The sequence below is a fragment of the Stegodyphus dumicola genome, chromosome 5, assembly GCF_044657685.1.
Source record: "Stegodyphus dumicola isolate Sdum_Otavi_A_Nest chromosome 5, ASM4465768v1".
Classification (NCBI taxonomy): Eukaryota; Metazoa; Arthropoda; class Arachnida; order Araneae; family Eresidae; genus Stegodyphus; species Stegodyphus dumicola.
In genome coordinates, this window is record NC_140772.1 from 1,422,437 (window position 1) to 1,441,660 (window position 19,224).

General features: G+C 34.7%; 1 protein-coding gene across 10 annotated transcripts in view; it reads left to right on the forward strand.

Moving 5' to 3' along the window:
* Positions 1–19,224, forward strand: part of LOC146997006 (uncharacterized) — a 159,354-nt gene that overhangs the window by 126,296 nt on the left and 13,834 nt on the right. The window contains exon 1 of one of the 10 annotated variants that reach the window (XM_085816428.1): positions 6,805–6,961. The exons of the other annotated variants lie outside the window; for them this stretch is intronic. The gene's annotated coding sequence lies outside the window, so the exon portion shown is untranslated. Of the gene's footprint in view, positions 1–6,804; positions 6,962–19,224 lie in introns of those variants that run through there. 10 annotated transcript variants of the gene reach the window in all.

Genomic DNA, 19,224 nt, shown 5'->3' on the forward strand with positions numbered 1-19,224 from the left:
TTGGCAAAAGTGCATGTTATACGCTGAAATATATGTTATGTACTGTGTAGAAATACATTACTTGCCATTTAATGTCAGAATTAATAATATAGCTGCTAAAAATAGAACATATTTTGGGTTTCATATGTTAATTATACCAAAATGTATCATATTTGCATAAATTTATACATTTTGAGCAGAAGGCTTAAATAAGGAGGGATAAATATTATTAATTCAGTAATAAGAATAGAAAATAGGCAGAATATAATTGAACATTTAAAAATTGATACTTATTGGAATGAACTATGCTTCAATGCGTATGTTACTTTGTACATGAAATACTAATGACAATTTTAAATAATCAAAATGACAGTAAAATTTAATACATCAAAGGCAACCTCATGGACAGAGGACTGCATATCTAGTAGAATAAAATATTGTTAGTTCTGTCTTGAGACAAGTTTTGGAATTTTATTGTTGAGAGACTTTAATAATGAATAGTCTTTTAACAAATTTTTAATTCTTTTTTCAATTAAAATAATATGAGATTAAGCATAAATATGAAATTCTGAGACGACAATCATTTTAAACTGCTTAATATGTATTAAAGGAAAAGATTTGTCTATTAAATAGTTGATATTTTGAAATATGTAATTATAAAATTAAATTAAATAAAAATGTAAAAATTTATTTTGCTGCTGTCATAAAAGAAATACAGGAATTCATAATTTGTTTCACCTTTTCAACAACATCTCTTCACTGAATATATAAATATTCATGATAGCTAATGATATCCAATTATCTACATATCTTGTTTACTAATCACCAGTTTACCAATTATCTTGAGAGTTTATTGCAATGTTTTGGTATCTGAATGTAATAATTATGATGGATGTAGAATTTTTGAAATATAAACCAGGTTACAAAATGCTATAAAATAAAAAAAGAACATTTATTAACACAATGTAAAGAGGAATAAATGGACAGTCAGCAGCACTGCATGACCGAAAGTGTAAATCAGTCCGGAGAATACAGCAGCACTGCTATGATGACGTGGCTATTTGACATGGCAGTAATGAGCCATCTTCATCACTTGTAATATGCTGCAAATGTGGGTAAAAACACAGATCCCATGTGGCACACAGCCATCACACCTGTCCTGAAGAAGTGGATTCTTAATTAACTTGCTTGAAATAGAACTTGAGCTTACAAGAGCAAGTCCATGTTGTGCTGGATATATCTCTACTATTCTTTTTAATGGCCATGTAGCTGGGAAAATGTCACCTTTTAGCAGAATAATATCACCAATTTCCAGGAATGACCATTCTCATCTGGATTTCAGCATATGCAAGCATTCACTGTGCCATCTCTCTTCTTCATCTTCTTTATTTTCTGCAACAGAAACCTCATGGAATGAAGGGGAGGCCTGATACAATCACATTCAGGAACACTTGTAGTAGTTTCTCATAATTCTTTCAAAGTTCACTCAGTTTTCTCTTTGCTGCAATAAAGTTACTTCCTTATCACAGGAAATGTGAATGTAGGCAGGAGAATTAACTTGCTTGAAATAAAACATGAGCAGTAATTGTTACAAACACAAACAAGTCCATGTTGTGCTGGATAAACCTCTACTATTCTTTGTAATGGCTGTGTAGCTGGGAAAGTGTCACCTTTTAGCAGAATGATATCCCCAATTTCCAAGATTGACCATACTCATCTGGATTGCAGCATTTGCAAGCATCTCTTCCAGAGCTTTATTTTCTGCAACAGAAACTTCTTGGAATGAAGGTGTGAGGCCTGATAAAATCACATTCAGAAACACTTGTAGTAGTTTCTCGTAATTCTTTCAAAGTTCATTCAGTTTTCTCTTTGCTGCAATAAAGTTACTTCCTTATCACATTAAATGTGTCAGGTATGCCTTGGCTTGCAGCAAACCTCTTGAATGCAACAGTCAATTGTTAAATCTCAGACAGCTTCTTGGTGAGCTGTTGTTAGCTAGCTGTTGTTGCCATGCAAACGAATACAGTCAAAAGTCTTTAATCCGGACTCGTCGGGACTTCGGTGATTCCGGATTATAGATCATCAGTTTAAATCTGGTAAGATGGCATGCAGAAATTATAAAATTAAAAATATAAAACAGTAATTTATAAAATAATGAGCAATTATGATCTAAAGGGTATCAAAATTTGCAAAAAAAAAAGCTTAATATTTATTTGTTTACTTTATTAAACATTTCTTTCAACGCGCGCATGCGTAAAGCATACATTATGCATAGCCGAAATTAGAAAATTGCAACCAGAAAACTATTTAATTTGTATTCGTGATATTTGTAATGACCAGGAATTTGATTTAAATCATATCAAAGACGAAGTACATTGAGATGAAATACTACATTTAATAAGGAATTATAAGCCGAATAAAATAAAAACATCTGCCCTGAAGATAACGATAATGTTGACATATCAACTTCCAGTTCATTGCGCGCCGCCACGTTCCCCCTCCCCCCCCGCGCAAAGCAGCGTGAAATTGATAAACAGATTTCCGAACGGTTAAATAAACAAAGGATATGCCTTTATCCATTTCTTGGAGCAATTCCACTTTTTGTTTGATGGACATCGAAACATACATTCGTTTTCGTAGATCCTTTGGGAGCTCCAGCATCGGAAATTCTATTTGACATAATCGAAAGTTCAAGCTTACTTTTATAAAATTGCTCTTACAGTCTGTAAAAAATAATAAGCCGGATCCAATTCGAAGATTAAGGAACAACGCAATCATCAACATTAACTGAAATAGACAATTAGATAATTTGAGCTTATACCGTCCGTTATACATTAAACGCGCAGTGAAAACGTATTCTGCGCTTGTGCACACGCAAATGCGCAGTCGTAAAGGTCTTACGCGCACGCTTAAACGCTTATGCGCATGCGCAGAAAGTTTTTAGCTTTGAGGTCCGGATTATAGATCATTCCGGATTATGGGTGTCCGAATTAACGACTTTTGACTGTAATACAGCATAGCTGTTAGCAGTCCATTTACCATGTCCTTAGTTAAATTTTAAATCATTGGGACCGTATAATTAATACTACAGTTAGCAAATGGCCCTTATAATTTGCAAACTATGCATTTTGCTTTGAAACTTTTAATAATTTTCTTTGCTCCATTGATACAACAGTTGTGTTTTAAAATGGAATTTACCACTATACAACTTGCATATGGAATTTCATTCAGCTCAATCAAGAGTTCATCCAGTCTATTAGGAGACTGAATAATAAATGAATGGTTAGCATTATAATTTATTCTAGTATGCTGAATACAACCTGCCACTTGTAGGAGGCTGTCTTCAAAAAAATTATTTGATGCTGCGAACACTATAACTTTCAAAGGTTTCTTGCAACTTAATAATTGTATGCCATCTTTAAAATGCACTTACTATACCCACAATACTAAATAATGCCTTGATGCTTTTCTACATTCCAAAGAGTTATAGGGAAATGTTCACCCTTGAAATTTGGCAAACAGTTTTGTATCTTTTCGATAAGTGCTATTTAAGAAAGTACTTAAAGTTTCAATTTTTAAACTGTGTCATGAAAGTATGGTATTAGTTCTCTTTTCAATCAATGCATCTGATCCTCAGTGATGTTACAGAATTCAAAACTCAGTCAAATTCAAGGGGCCTCTTTTACCACCACAGTCAGTTTATTTTGAGCTTTTCTAACAGACTCCCCAGGAAGCAAGGTCTGTTGGGTATAATTTTGATGGAATGTAATTCTGATCGAGACCTCAGTAAAACTCCGAGATTTCCGTACTTCAGTTAACAGTAAATGTTTTTCATCTGCGACAAGGTGATGATAACCTTATTAGTGCAACAACATACCATGCAAAGATTTGAAACTTATAGTAACTCAGAATATTTTGAATGGAACCAACAAACTTTGATAGCATTCAGTTCTAATCTAGGAAAAGAAGAATAACTGTAGTTATGACAGCTATTGTAATATTAAGTTCTTGCTGTTATAATTAATCACTTTTTGGTATGCAAAATCTGATGCATTACGAAATGTATCTCAACTGCATTGTCTGGAAGTGAATGCATCTAGGAATTTTAATATACTGAAACTTTATCCATTTTTCATTAATACTATTAGGAACCAGATCATACCAATCACTATCGGAAATCCAAAGATGTCGATACGTAATCTCCATCGCTTTTACAGCTATTGAAAGGTTAAAAAATCTCCGATGATTGTAATTGTAATTTTCTTCAACAGCCAAGACTGTCTTAATCCCATTATATAATAATGTTGAATCAGATTATAATTTCAACAATTTAGACAATTTATTAGGCATAATTTGCACATTGAGAGAACCAGTTTCCTGGTTCAACAAATATTGGCTTTAGGAAAAGCTAATTGGTTCACCATTTCCTTAGTTTAAACCACTTCTTTGGTTCCTTAATTTCTTTAGTCACCTGTTTCGTAGCTTCCAATATATAAACTGCCTACAAGTATCAAAAGCCTTTTCAGTGCTTTTCAATCTAAAGAAAAGATCATCGCATAGAAATAATTTCTTATTATCTCTGATGCGTGGCGAATCTTTTTCACCATCCACTGGAATTGTTTCAAAGTATCATTGGCAGAAATGAAAAGGAGGCATGAAATAAGTTACCATGATTAATCGATCCCATACTTCTGAATCTTTTTCCCCCACTCACTGCAATTGTTTTAAAGTATCATTGGCAAAAATGAAAAGGAGGCATGAAATAAGTTACCATGATTAATCGATCCCATGCTTCTGTTCTGCGAAGCATTTCTACCTTCTTTAGCTATAAGAATGTGCTCATACAATTCGGCAGTATCAGACATAAACACTACAACATGTATTATGAAACTTCCAAGTACCAAAACTAATCCCACTTGATAGTTAGTCCTACAAATAATATGGAATTCAAAGACTTTCCTTTATATTAGGTTTAGAAAAACCATAGCACTATTTGGTATAAATGCAGAATGTTGAGGAATGTATTATGCATTATCAGGTAAACCTGTGTGTTAAATTAACTAGACTCATAGACTCAGTTTTTCATAATCGGACATGTATTCTTTATAACCTTTTTACAAACTAGGATTTCACTTAAATTTGTGATCAATGGCAATTAAGTGTGAAATTGCCACTTCTTTATATTCTCTCATATTTTCAGCAGAATCTCAAAACGGAAGCTTCACGAAGAGTCTAATCAGAATTCACTTTGAAAAGCTTTAGATGATATTTCTCTTTGTGTGCTAGCACTGTAACCCTTTGAAGTAACTCACTAGTTTCCCAAAACCACTTCAGGGCTTTGTCAGTGTTTAACTCAGTCCAAAAGTTGTCTAGTGCAATTGCGGTTTCATTATCACGAAATGTGTTTCGAATTCTTCCAGAAAGTACTCAACCAAAATATGTGTGTTGTGCCACTACTGAATTTTTATTTATACCTGGCAACAAAAGGCAAATCCATTATAACTGCCAATAAAAATGTCAATTTTTCTCACTATATTCAATATCAGCTAACAACAGAATCTTCAGATGACAGAATATTATGATCCGTATGCCTCGGTGGAAGAGGAGAGGTAACTTATTTAGCATAACACTCTCTTGCAGAATGAAATTTTAGAATCATGAGCGGAAAAGCACATCTGGATAAACAGTAGATAGAGCATAACTTCTTTTCAGTGGTAACTTCAGTGTACAAGACTCCAAAATAAAGCTGCATTCATTACCAGTATGCAGAACAGAACAACTGTGCTGGTTTCCCATTCTATCAAGTGCTTGAATGATTGCAGTGGGAAACAATACTTCTTATTTTTTCCATGTTAAGCTTTAAATTATAAGAATTTGAGATCACAACTGGATTTAAGTCAGCTGTAAAAAAACTGACTTACTGTTCTCATGTAGCAGTGTGTATTACTTAAATTTCGAAAAACTAATGCAAGTATGTTAAGTACCACAGAGGCAATTAAAGCATGGATTATATATTTTTTATGTTATCTTTCCCTCTGTTACATCTAATTCCTTAAATTTAAATATTTTAATGGTACCCATTCTTTAAACAAATAAACATAATTTATTCCTTTACATTGATAAGAAGCAATTTTATTTGCACTTGTATTAGAAATACATTGGCATTTTCGCTAAGGTCTCTTTTCATGCTCAGTATTACAAATTTCTAATGAAGCACATCTATTACTTAAATTCTAAGAAGCTGTCACATAAGGAATGTCAATAGCTACTTTCTGAGACCATAAATAATGAGTATTGGAGCCTACGTTTTGACACAAAATAAATATTAAAACAACTGTTCTCTTGTAGAAGCTTCTACATGCAATGAATATAAGTTCCGAATTATCTCATTAGAAACATCACCCTAACACTGTAAGCTTGAATGATTTGTTACTGGTTAATCTGAAAAAGTTTTTAATAAAGATATTGTTATCTCTTTTTGTCATTATATTGCTTGAAATCGTTGTATTTTCAAAAATAACAGTTACCCACTGATTAATATAATGTACTTTAAATACCCAAAATATTACCTGCCTTATTAAATCTACCTTAGCAGCTAGAAGCATCTCTCATTGGTCTTACTGGGATACTGCACATCTACTGTATCTACATATATTATATATATAAAATCTTGTGGCACTTTGCATGTAATATGCAGTTCTTCTGTATAAAGTCTGAAACTTTCTGAGTGAAAATTCACTTTGCAGCCCATAGCTACCATATCGAGTTAACATTAATCTAAAACAAATGGCCACTGTAAGATACATAATCTGCTAATTACTGTAATGAAAGTCGGTACAGAACAGGAAGTCTTTTTTGGAGAAGTTTTCTGTTACGAGAAGTTGATTCTCTCACAAGTGGGATGGAGTTGGAAGTTATCTTGTCTATAAGAAGATGTCCAAGACTGTGGCCAGTAATAGACACTTAGTAAGGTATCAGGATGGTAAGTAACATCATCATATTTTCATCTATTTCGCAGAGTATATAGAGAGCAGTAAATGCTTTTACCAATTTCTACTGCACTTCTACTTTTTATATAGCCTTAAGAATAGAAATAATTTTTTATTGCTTTGAATGTTTAAATGCACCTTGAAGATTGAATATCTAAAAATTTTTAAAAAAAATTAATAAATAATTACTTTGAATGTATGTTCATTCAAATTAGAAATATTTGTGTTAATTATATATTTTTATCTAATTCACAAAGTAGCAAAAATAAGTGTCTGTCTTAATTGCTTAAAGCAAAACCAGGAAACACAATTTACTGCAAAACGAACTGCATCTGTGTCATCTATCCTTTTCTCAATTTAAGGGAACCACTTACTATATATGTATTTAAAAGAAGACTGTTAATTATTTAAAAATTTTTAATCTGTTTGTTTTCAGTCCCAAATTTAATTAAGTAGAAACCTATATTCATATAGAAGAGCATCTTATTGCTAGAAACTAATTAATAATAATATAAGAAGTAAAATATACTTCTTATATTGGTGACGGTATCAGGTTCAATGTTCTGTCTTACTTTTTTCGGGAACATGCAAGGACCTGACTCGGAACAGAGAGCTTACTAAATCTATGTTCAATAACTGTGGGAAGTAGACAGGATACACAAGAAGGGTATACAAAACCCTTTGTTTTTCTCTCTTTACAATAATTTCCGTACTTCGGAATACAAAGACCCACTACTTGTGGTCTAAACGTAAGAATATAAAAATATTAAACTAAACTCTAACTTAACTTTGGAATAATAAACGTGGAAGATTGGCCTTATATTAACAGGAAGCCGTATGTAGTACAGAGAACTGTTAACACTACAGTACGTTTAAAAATTATCACGAGGATTAAACCTCTGGCCTGGAAGCCAACCAGCAACTGAGTAAAACTTCTAAGGTAAGCGGCCTGCTTCGACTAACTCCATCCTCTCTCTCGCTTGGCAAAAAGCCACAACTTAAGTACTTGGAGTTCGCCAGACAAATTTTGCATAAATAAGTTAACGCTTTTAATTCTGGCCGGAAGTAGAAAATAAGAAGTGATAGTAAAGATTTAAAATAAAATAAACGTTAGTAAAACTTAAGATCCTTACATACTTCCCGCCAGTGTTAATTAGTTTTAAACTGAGGTCTAAAACGACCTTGTTGAAAACATTTAGCTCTAGAATCTAACGCGAGGCCAATCTTTTACAAACATTTCTCACTAGAAACTAGAAATTAAAAAAAAAAAAGAAATTTGTTTTTACAATAGCAGCTCCAAGGACACGCAATTTTTCATCTGTACTGCATCTAAACAGGAGCTTTTATTCAAATCTGGTTCCTTCCAGAGATCTGGAAGGAAAACTAGTTTAATGAAATGTTACACAATGAAATGGCAAGTAACATGCATATTTATATTTCTCTTAACATTCTTATTTTATTCATGACTATTTTAATTATCTCTCCCCGTGCTCTCTGACATGTGTTGTAAAAGAACACCAAACACGAATGTGTTTATGTATACGTGTTCAACACTTCCTCCTACAATCAAAACACTAACGTGTTAAAAATTCAACATACCAAGACCTCGTAACACACCCTAACTTCAACTCTAAACCCTGAGGTACTATTCTGAAAGTGGCTAACTCTGAAGTGTAGCGTCAGAGAGCCTAACAACATTCATTCAACCTTTAACACATATTCACCATGATTTGGTCTTTTTACAGTAACACGAATAAAAAAAATTTTTAACATTACTTTCACTTTTACCATATCACAGTATTTCTTAACATTTAAAATAACAGTTCACATTGTATATAAGAACATATTAACATGCCGTTAATTTTACGCATTTGAAGACATACATTAGTAGTACATTGTTAACTTCTATTCTTTTCAAATCAAGTGCTAATTCTTCTACATTGAAATACTACATTTCAAAAAGTCTTTCAGACTAAAACTTCTTTCTTGCCAGAATGTTTTAAATAAAATTTATACAATAACTTTTACAATATTTAAGTCTTTACATATTCCTATTATACATCAACTTTTGTTTTACGCGCGAGTAATTGAAAAACATAATACCAAAATCGGTAACAACTCATTTCTCGCCTTTTTGGCGATAAAGGTAGACCTCGCATGACGTAAAACTTCTTGAAATCTGCCACTTGCAGTAAGAATGAAAGATTAACTTACGTTTGCAAAGTAACATAAAATTTTACTTATCTTTGTTATATTCGGACATTCTTTTCTGAGCCCAGTCCTGGAAGGTAGCGCAGATTCTCGTTTGTTTTATCCTCCTTCTTGTGCGGGCTCGCCCTTCAGGGCCTTCCTCTAGAAGCTTTCTTTTTTCTCCAGTTCGGTCACCCTTGAATACCTTCTTTTTCGCCGCTGCCTGTGGTCTTGGCCGTTTGATGGCAGCTGGTCTTGGCGGAACCGGGAGAATCATTTCGCGTTCCTGCTTGGACCTCGTTGCTGGCCGTTCAAATTTTCCTTGTAACTTTTCCTCCCCCGCTGGTGGCCCTTCCGCAGTTCGGCGACATTTGCTGCGGAGAATCCTGTCGGATGAGTAGATCTTCCGTTTTAGAGCCGGATTATAGTTGCCGTCATTTCTCCTGGCTCTCTTTGCATACGTCGTCCTTCTCCCTTCTTCATTCTGGGGGTGTTCGTGAGCTCTCTTTTCTGGACGGTTTTTCTTGTTACCTTTAATTTTCCCACGGGGAAACTTTCCTTTCACTTGCTCCTGCCTCTTAATGGCTTGCCCTTGTACTTGTCGTTGTTCCACCTCTGGAGCTTGTGCCCGCCGTGTCTGCCGTGCCGGATCCTGCAAAAGATCTGTAAATATTTGCATTTTATTACGATCATAGTAGGGTTTGATTTGATCAATGTTTGCGGAGCAGGTTTCACCATTCCTGGCTTTTAACACTACTACAGCGTGAGTTATTTTTTCTATGACATATGGTCCTTCAAATCGTGGAAAAAATTTGGCAGTTTTATCTTCTGGTGCTGAAGAAAGAGAATGCTTAATTTTTAACACTTCATCCCCTACTTTATAAGTTACTCCCCGTCGTTTCAAGTCATAATACAGCTTTTGTTTTCTCTGTGCTACTTCAGTATTCTTTTTTGCTTCTTTAATTAGTTTTTCTATATCACCCATTTTAAATTCTGGGGCTCTTTGTTGCACATAAAATAATTTATCTAACGGCGTTATAATCTTTCTGCCTAAAAATAACTCAGCAGGAGTTTTGCCCGTTGTATCATGTTTTGCGGTCCTAAGGGCGAAAGCAAATTCATTGACATAGTTATCCCAGCTTTTATGAAAATTGTTAACATAACTACGGATAATTTTCACTATATTTCTATTCACCCGTTCCGCTATATTTGATTGCGGCCGATACGGGACCATTTTTAAATGACGTATGCCCAGTTTTTGGCACATGTCTTCAAATACATTACTTACAAATTGAGGACCATTATCCGATATAACTTTTAGGGGCGCTCCGTATTTTAAAATATATTTATTTAAAATAGAATCAGTAACTAATTTCGCGGAGGCTCGTTTTAAGGGAACAATTTCGGTCCACTTACTAAAATGATCAACCATAACAAGGAGATAGCGACTTTTATTTAACTGACTTTTTGGGAAAGGGCCCAATAAATCGATGCCAATTATTTCATTTGGAAATTCGGATTTAATACTATTTAGAAACTCGGCCGGGCGGAAATTAATATAATTAACTGCTTGACATGTTGAGCAGGACTGGACATACGCCCTTTATAACTTTTGCAGTTCAGGAAAATAGATTGCCTCGCGTACGTGTTGGATAGGTTTTCGAATACCAGCATGAGAAGCTAAAGTGCTGTCATGGAGCTCCTACAGGATATTTAATCTAAGACTAGCTGGGATAACAGGTCGAAATTCGTTGTTGGAATTCGTAGTTTTTGTATAAATTAATAGACCATCTATTAGTTCGTAATGGGCCGCCCTATTTCTTATCGCCACAATATCTTGGTGGCTAAAATTTTCAGGATCCTTTAAATAATCATAAATATTTTTAAATTCAGGATCCTTACCCAGTTCGGTTATCACAGTTTCTCGGGAATGTAAGTTACATGCTGTGAGCATTGCCACCTTTACAGTATTACCTTCTTCATCTATTTTAACTCTGGATAGGGCATCTGCTACGATATTTTCCTTTCCGGGGGTATGCTTGATTACCAGATTATATTCTTGTAGCTTGAGTGCCCATCTTATTAACCTTGGGGAAAAGTTTTTCCCTGAGTACAATCTAGTTACCGCCGCATGATCAGTGTACACTGTTATTGGCGCCTTCCCAAAATAGACTCGGAACTTTTGCACTACTAACAGAACTGCAAGTGCCTCTCTCTCGGTCGCGGAATAATTTCTTTGTGTTTGATTTAAAGTTCGGCTAAAAAATGCCACGGGCTGCTGATTTTGCGAAAGTAGCGCTCCTACCGCATAATCCGAAGCATCCGCTGAAATTTCTAAATTCTCATCCTTTTCAGGAAATTTCAACAGAGGGGCTTGCGTTAATGCTTGTTTTAATTTTTCGAAAGAACTATTGGCTTCGGCCGTCCACTAGAATCTCGCCTTTTTCCTTTTTAATTTTAACAATGGTTCAGCAATAGCTGCAAAATCTTTTATAAAGGACCTATAATATGAACAAAGTCCTAGAAAAGAAGAGAGCTTCTTCGCCGTGTTTGGAGTCGGATACTTTTGTACAGCGATTATTTTTGATTCGTCTGTCTCTATTCCTTTCTGAGATATTTTGTAACCTAAATATTTTAATTGAGGGGCTGCAAATTTGCACTTTTCGACATTAACTTTTAGACCGGCTTCATTTAATAAAGAAAACACCTGTCTTAAATCCTGTACATGTTGGTCGAGATTATCACTAGTAATAATGATATCTTCTAAATAGATAAATGTGGACTTTCCATGAACAGGCCTTAACACAATGTCCATATATCGCTGAAATGTTGCCGGTGCCCCTGAAAGGCCAAATGGCATACGCAGAAATGCATAAGTGCCAGACGTGGTTATAAAAGCAGTCTTAGGCACGTCCTCAGGCCTAACCCCTATTTGAAAATAACCAGTCGTTAAGTCTAAAGTCGTCATATATTAGGTGGATGTTATGTTCCTTAGAATTTCTTCAATAATAGGTAACGGATATACCGGATATTTAGTTATGGAGTTTAATTTACGGTAGTCAATTGCGAATCTCCACCTTTTTGGATGTGTCAATGGATAGTCATTATTTTTCTTACATAAAACCACCGGGCTAGCATAACTACTTGAGATGTGCGTTATGATCTTTTTACGTAGCTTATCGGTGATATGCCATTCTATAATTTTTTCCTTATTCTTATCATACCAGTATGCTTTGTGGCGAACTGGCATTGAATCTCCGGTGTCAATACTATGGTTAGTAACCTGAGTAAATCCTGGAATATCACTAAATAACGAAGCAAATTCACTTACCACTTGTCGGATTCTTCGTTGCTCTTCATTAGGCAGGTGGTCAAGGTTTAATATCGGCGGTTCAGCCTTTTCTTCACGAACTGGTTTCATTGTCAGCTTAAGGGACGCTTCTTAAAAATCTAGCGTTGCTTGTGCCTCTGAAAGAAAATCTATTCCTAAGATAATATGTGCTTGCAGATTCTTTACTATGAAAAACATAACCTTTACTTGTTCGTCCTTGATACGGACATACAGCGGTAATTTACCTATACACTTACATCTTTCTCCTTGCGCTGCTAACACTGTCGTATTATCCGAATTATATATACGATATTTACGAAAATACTTCCTAAAAAAATCTTCTGCCACACAGGAACACTGCGCGCCTGTATCCAGGAGTGCGGTGGCTGGGATATTATTCACCAACACTTCAATCTTCGGAAGAGTCAAATTTTTCACCATTACTGTATTTAACTTGAAGGAAGAGGGGTTTTCGTGGCCTTCGGATTTCCGCACCCTCCCGTCAGCAGAAATTCGTTTTAGTTTAAATTATTTTTCATTTCCGTGCTTTTCTTCTTTTTCCACTGGCCTTGAGACTTTTTTCCTGGATTGCTATTGAACTGTGGACGTTCGCCGGCTGTTTTTGAATACTCGGGTTTCCTTGCCCACTGATTCGCTTTGCTTCCGTAGCCGTGTGCTTCAGTTTGCTGTAGTCTTCGCGCACCAAATTGGTTTCGCTGTTGATAATGGCGTCTTCTTTCAATGTCCGCCGTTCTTCTACTTTCAAACTGGATTGCTAGCATAAAATAACTTTTCCAGTGTAGTCGGATTTCTTAATTGAATAAAGTCTTGCACTTGGGGCAGTAACCTCGGCAAAATCACTTGAATTATCTCAGGATCCGGACGGTTTCCTAACAAGATTTTGAAGACGTGAATTTTTCTTAAAATACAGCTTGAGAGATTTTCGATTCTTTGCTGATATATGCTGAAAAGTTCCGTTTCTAGTTTCGCACGATCCCTTACGACAGGGAAGGCTTTTACTAGGGCAGTCTTGAAATTCTCGTAAGTATAGGTGGGACTTCCTGCTTGACCCAAGAGACTTCTGCCTATACATTTGAACCAATTAAGCGCTTGGCCCCTCAAAGCGCTGGTAGCTAAGGTAACTTTTTGAAATTCGTGCACGGGGTAGAGCATGAAGTGGTCATCCAATTTTTCCAAAAAACTGGTTACCGGTGAGTTTCCATTAAATGTTGCTTCTCGTTTCATCGAAGCGCACATGGTCTGGACGATGTAACCAAATCTTTCCAGGGCGGCAGCTGGCATTTCTGGATTCTGAGCCGCTTCTGCAGGCAGCACAGGTTCTTCTTGAAACTCGGCCATGGTTATTCTTCTTCGTTGGGCGCCACTCTCAGGTTCAATGTTCCGTCTTACTTTCTTCGGGTATATGCAAGGACCTGACTCGGAACAGAGAGCTTACTAAAGCTATGTTCAATAACTGTGGGAAGTAGACAGGATACACAAGAAAGGTATACAAAACACTTTATTTTTCTCTCTTTACAATAATTTCCGTACTTCGGAATACAAAGACCCACTACTTGTGGTCTAAACGTAAGAATATAAAAATATTTAACTAAACTCTAACTTAACTTTGGAATAATAAACGTGGAAGATTGGCCTTATATTAACAGGAAGCCGTATGTAGTACAGAGAACTGTTAACACTACATACACGTTTAAAAATTATCACGAGGATTAAACCTCTGGCCTGGAAGGCAACCAGCAACTGAGTAAAACTTCTAAGGTAAGCGGCCTGCTTCGACTAACTCCTTCCTCTCTCTCGCTTGGCAAAAAGCCACATCTTAAGTAACGGCGTTCGCTACACAAATTTTGCATAAATAAGTTAACGCTTTTAATTCTGGCCGGAAGTAGAAAATAAGAAGTGATAGTAAAGATTTAAAATAAAATAAACGTTAGTAAAACTTAAGATCCTTACATAGGTGATGCAAAACCATTTGCAGGTATAACTGACGCCAAACCATATGGTTCATTAAATATAGAAAAATTTGAGTGTGTTGGACATATTCAAAAACGAATGGGAATATGGCTACGCAAATTAAAACTTGAAAGAAAAAAAGTAAAATTAAATGACGGTAAAATCTGTCTGGGAAAGAGAGACTAACAGATAAGTTAATAAATGAAATAACTTCGTATTATGGTAATGCGATTAGAGAATATAATGAGTCTGTTAGTGATATCAGAAAAGCCATTTGGGCAATTTACTACCAGAAAATATCGAGTGATGAAAAGCCGATTCATGACGTTTGTCCTACAAATGAAACCACATGGTGCAAATACAATATAGCTAAGCAAAATAAAGCTGATTATAAGCATATAAATTCTGAACCAGTCGCTGTAATGGAGGCAATAAAGCCAGTTTTTATAGATTTGTCACAACCTTCGTTATTGAGACGTTGCCTTGGCGGCAAAACACAAAATAATAATGAATCATTTAATTCCTGAATTTCGAAATTTTGTACAAAGACATGTCGTGCTGGTAGTAGGATAGTTCAAATTGCTGGAAATGAAGCAGTGATTGCTTTTAACGAAAGGTCTGTTGGTAGACATTCTGTAATGAATGAGCTACAGCTTTTTAGAAGTAAGTTTTCTATTGAAGGATTTTTACAAATCGATAACAAGAGAATAGATAACGCAGAAAAGAAAGGCTTGTCAGAAACAAAACAACAGCGTAAACTTGAAAGGCAGCAAAAAATGTCAGAAGTGCAGGCCTCCATAAAAATGATGGGGATGTCTATTGTGCTGGTGCGTTTTAATTTGTAAATAAAATTTTAGCAGTTTAGCATACAATTTGAAGTAAGTCGTAAAAGATTTTTTCACACATGTTAAATAATATGTATATTATACAATATAATACATATCATATGCTTAAATGCTTGAGTTTATTTAACTAAAGTGGTTATGTAAAAATAAATTTTTGTGCAAATATGCTACATGTATTTTAATATACGGCTATCACTCTGTCATGGTAATGTATATAGCAAAGTAAATTTAACGTGTTTCATACTAACAAAAGCTTCTGCAATTTATTAGGATTTATACTTTTTAAATGTATTTTGAAAATAAATATACTATGCACTTTATTATTAGAAAGTTATATACTGAAGTATTGGCATTAAAACTCAAATTTCTTAAAATACGGTTTTTCGCAGTTGTATACATAGCATTTAAAGTATGCTAAAGTTACATTGTGGAAGAACTATTAAATGTTTTATATGTTTGATATATAGTAATGTATTACAGAGAACTTGAGCTAAGACATTTGGCTAAGACATTTGTCTATAAGTAAATTCTTATTTGTAAGGAAGTTTTAGTTTTATCATTCTTAGTCGATATGTTATACTTCGATGAATGTAGCAGTTTAGCATACAATTTCAAATAAGTCTTAAAGGTTTTTTTCCCACCTATGTTTAAATAATGTTGCATAATATGATACATATCATATGCTTAAATGCTTGAAAGTACTTAACTGATGTGGTTATGTAAAAATAAATTATTTGTTCAAATATGCTACACGTATTTTAATACACGGCTATCATTCTGTCATGGTATTTTATATAGTATGGTAATTTTAATGTGTTTCATATTGACAAAAGCTTATGCAATTTATTAGGATTTATACATTTTAAATATATCATTTTGAAAATAAATATACTATGCACTTTATTATTAGAAAGTTGTATACTGAAATATTTGCATCAAAACTCGATTTTCTTAAAATGCATTTTTTCCCAGTTGTATACATAGCATTTAGAGTATGCTAAAGTTACTCTGTGGAAGAACTATTAAATGATTTATATGTTTGATATACAATAATACATTACAGAGAACTTTACCTGAAACATTTGCCTATAAGTAAGTTCCAGTTTGTAAGAAAAATTTAGTTGTATTATTGATAGCGTAGAAGTTTCAAATCATTTTTAGTTGATATGTTATACTTTGATGATGGCAGCTTATTTTACATTAATTATGCTTATACCAACTATTGGAAATTATATAATATTACAATATCTCTCAGAACATAAGCATTTTATATATTTTATAACAAGAGAAGTATTTAAAAAAAATATTTACATTAAAACTTGATTATCTCAAAACATAAATTTTCACTGTTGCGCGCATGATGTTTTAAAAACGGTTCTTGGTACACACTTTAAATTTAATGGACTTCTTTATATGAGTATTATCATCTAACTGAACCAAAAAATATATTGAATATTTTAATAGTCAAAAATTTTACGCATGGAAATATTAAAAATTTTTTATTAAAATGCATTGTATAAATTTCTTAAGATTTTTGGTTCACAGTAGTCTTTAGATGCTATACAAGCTGTATATTAACTATGAAGTTAAAATATATAACAGAATGTTTTAAATTGTGCACGCAAAGTGGGAGTATTACGTGAACATATAAAAAATTACCTCACAAAGAAGATTAAATTATAAAAACATTTGTGGCAACACAAACTATTTGCTTACTAATTCAGCTGTGCTATGTAGTCAGCTGTAAAAAACTGGAAGTAATAGCTTTAAAAATAAATATGCTATCCCAATTCTTACAACAGGATCATATTCAGAGATTTTGAGGGTTTTAAGGTGTACGAGACCCCTTAACGTAGTTCAATGGAGAACGTGATGCAACCACTTCTCATTCCCCAATGACTTTAGCTTTGGCACTTACGTTTCAACCGTCACAGGAATGACGGCCTTGATAATTCAACGAAAGAACATATTATTAGTACTCATTTCGTGCTCTTAACGTTCTTAGCATATTTCATAATGCCTTACCGGAAATTTCTGTTTTCAGCTATAATCCTGGAAGGAAAAGTTCTGTTCATGCTGGTTCTATCATCTCGACTTGAGGTTTTGGATGATGGTAAATTACTCATGTATCGATTGTTATACTAAGGGAACTCTATTTTTATGCCTCATGATTGAGAAGTCCATTATTGCCACCAACCATAACCGAAATCTGAAAGGATTTTATGTGGGACTTCTCAATATCTGGCAATCTCTGGCAAATTCCGCTCAACATCCACGATTTGTTTTCGTGACTTCTTCCTGATTAGCAGCATTATCTTCTGTGTCCTAATGTGTTCTGCAGTTCTTTCGTAAGTGTTCATCACCACTGCAGTTCTAGCATACTAAGGTCGCTTTCGTCTGACGTCTGTTCCGCCTTAAGACACTTACTTAAGTGGGTAGACTGCCTGGACGAGCTGTCACTTGTCCACTAACTTCTGGGTTAGAGTAGTTCCGATTGGGCAATGGTGTGTGCAAGTTTCTGAAAGGACTGCCACGTTTTTCATGGCGTACACTCTAGGCATTTTTTAAATCCTTGAGATCCACTATTCGCAATTGTTTCTATACCTCAGGTTCCCGTATGCCACCGAGGAAGTATTTCATGGATTGTACTTCACGTATTTCTGTTGAGCAGTCAAAAAAGGAGAGATGGGAGAGCATTTCCATAACAATGCCGAGCTTCTGGATTATTTTGTTGAGCTTCTGCTGTCGAGATATTAACTGCAGCCTTCTGTAGTCTTTTAAACACTTCTTAGTAGAGCTTTCGCGTACCGGGTACAGCATCAAAATCTAGCCTCTGGGTTTCTAGAAGAGTGGGATCGATATCGTCTTCTTCTATTCTCAGAGAAGCTGCGAAATTACAGGTTTGTCTTCGGAATCCTACCCATTTCCATTTGGAGCTATACAGAACTGAGCCTTGTACATATGTCACATGTTTTTTCCATCACACGTGGAAAGCATGACAAAATGGGTCGGAAAACATAGGTACCTATTTAAAGGTATCAGAATCGTCTCCAGTTGTCATTATGAATGTGTTAAAGCTGTCAGATTCTTTGGCGACAACAGCAGAGACTTTGTCATCGATTTGTTGTTCGACATCAGAAACTCTTCCTTTGATTTGTAGTTTGACAGCATTAACTCTTTCTTTGATTTGCTGTTTGACAGCAGAAACAAGTTCTCCAGTTTCTCTAACTCTCCTTTCGACCATGTTATTTCTGCTTTCAAAATCCTCGAAAATCTTCTACTGTTGTCTTTTATTTCTTCTTGACAGGCTTAAGTATCAATTTTGGATAGATTCCATCTTTCCTTGAACTGGTATTATTTCCCCTTTCCCTATTTTGTTGGACGCATTTATCTCTTCTGTAAAGGAATCAACCTCTCCTTTTATATCTTCCTGGAACGCAGCAAAGACTGTCACAAGCTGCCTCAGATGCTCCTCAATTGTTCTTGTCACTAGCATTCTGTCCTACTTCTAACACCCAAAATTGTTCCTGGCATAAAGGTTCGTAAAGCATGCGGAAGAGCTGGTAGTTTGTTAGAATTTATTTGTCCCGAAAAAACACTAAACAATTCTGGAGTTTTTCGAAAAGTACGAGTAAAAAATATAATTCCAAAAATATACGAAATATAAAGGAACACTGCTAGTAGTTATCACTTTAAAGTGCTGAGAATGATGAAGAAAATACGATGAAAAGCGCACGTAAAGAGCGAACATAAATCTGTCAATACTCCTTACTCTATGCTGAACTGCAGAGTTCAGAACTGAAGTTCATTCTGGTCTTATCTCATTTTCTCACTCTCCATACCAAAAGCCCGAAACTGACAAAACTGTTGGACGTTCGAAATTTTGGAAGAGAAAACAAATGAAGCCACAAGGAAAAAT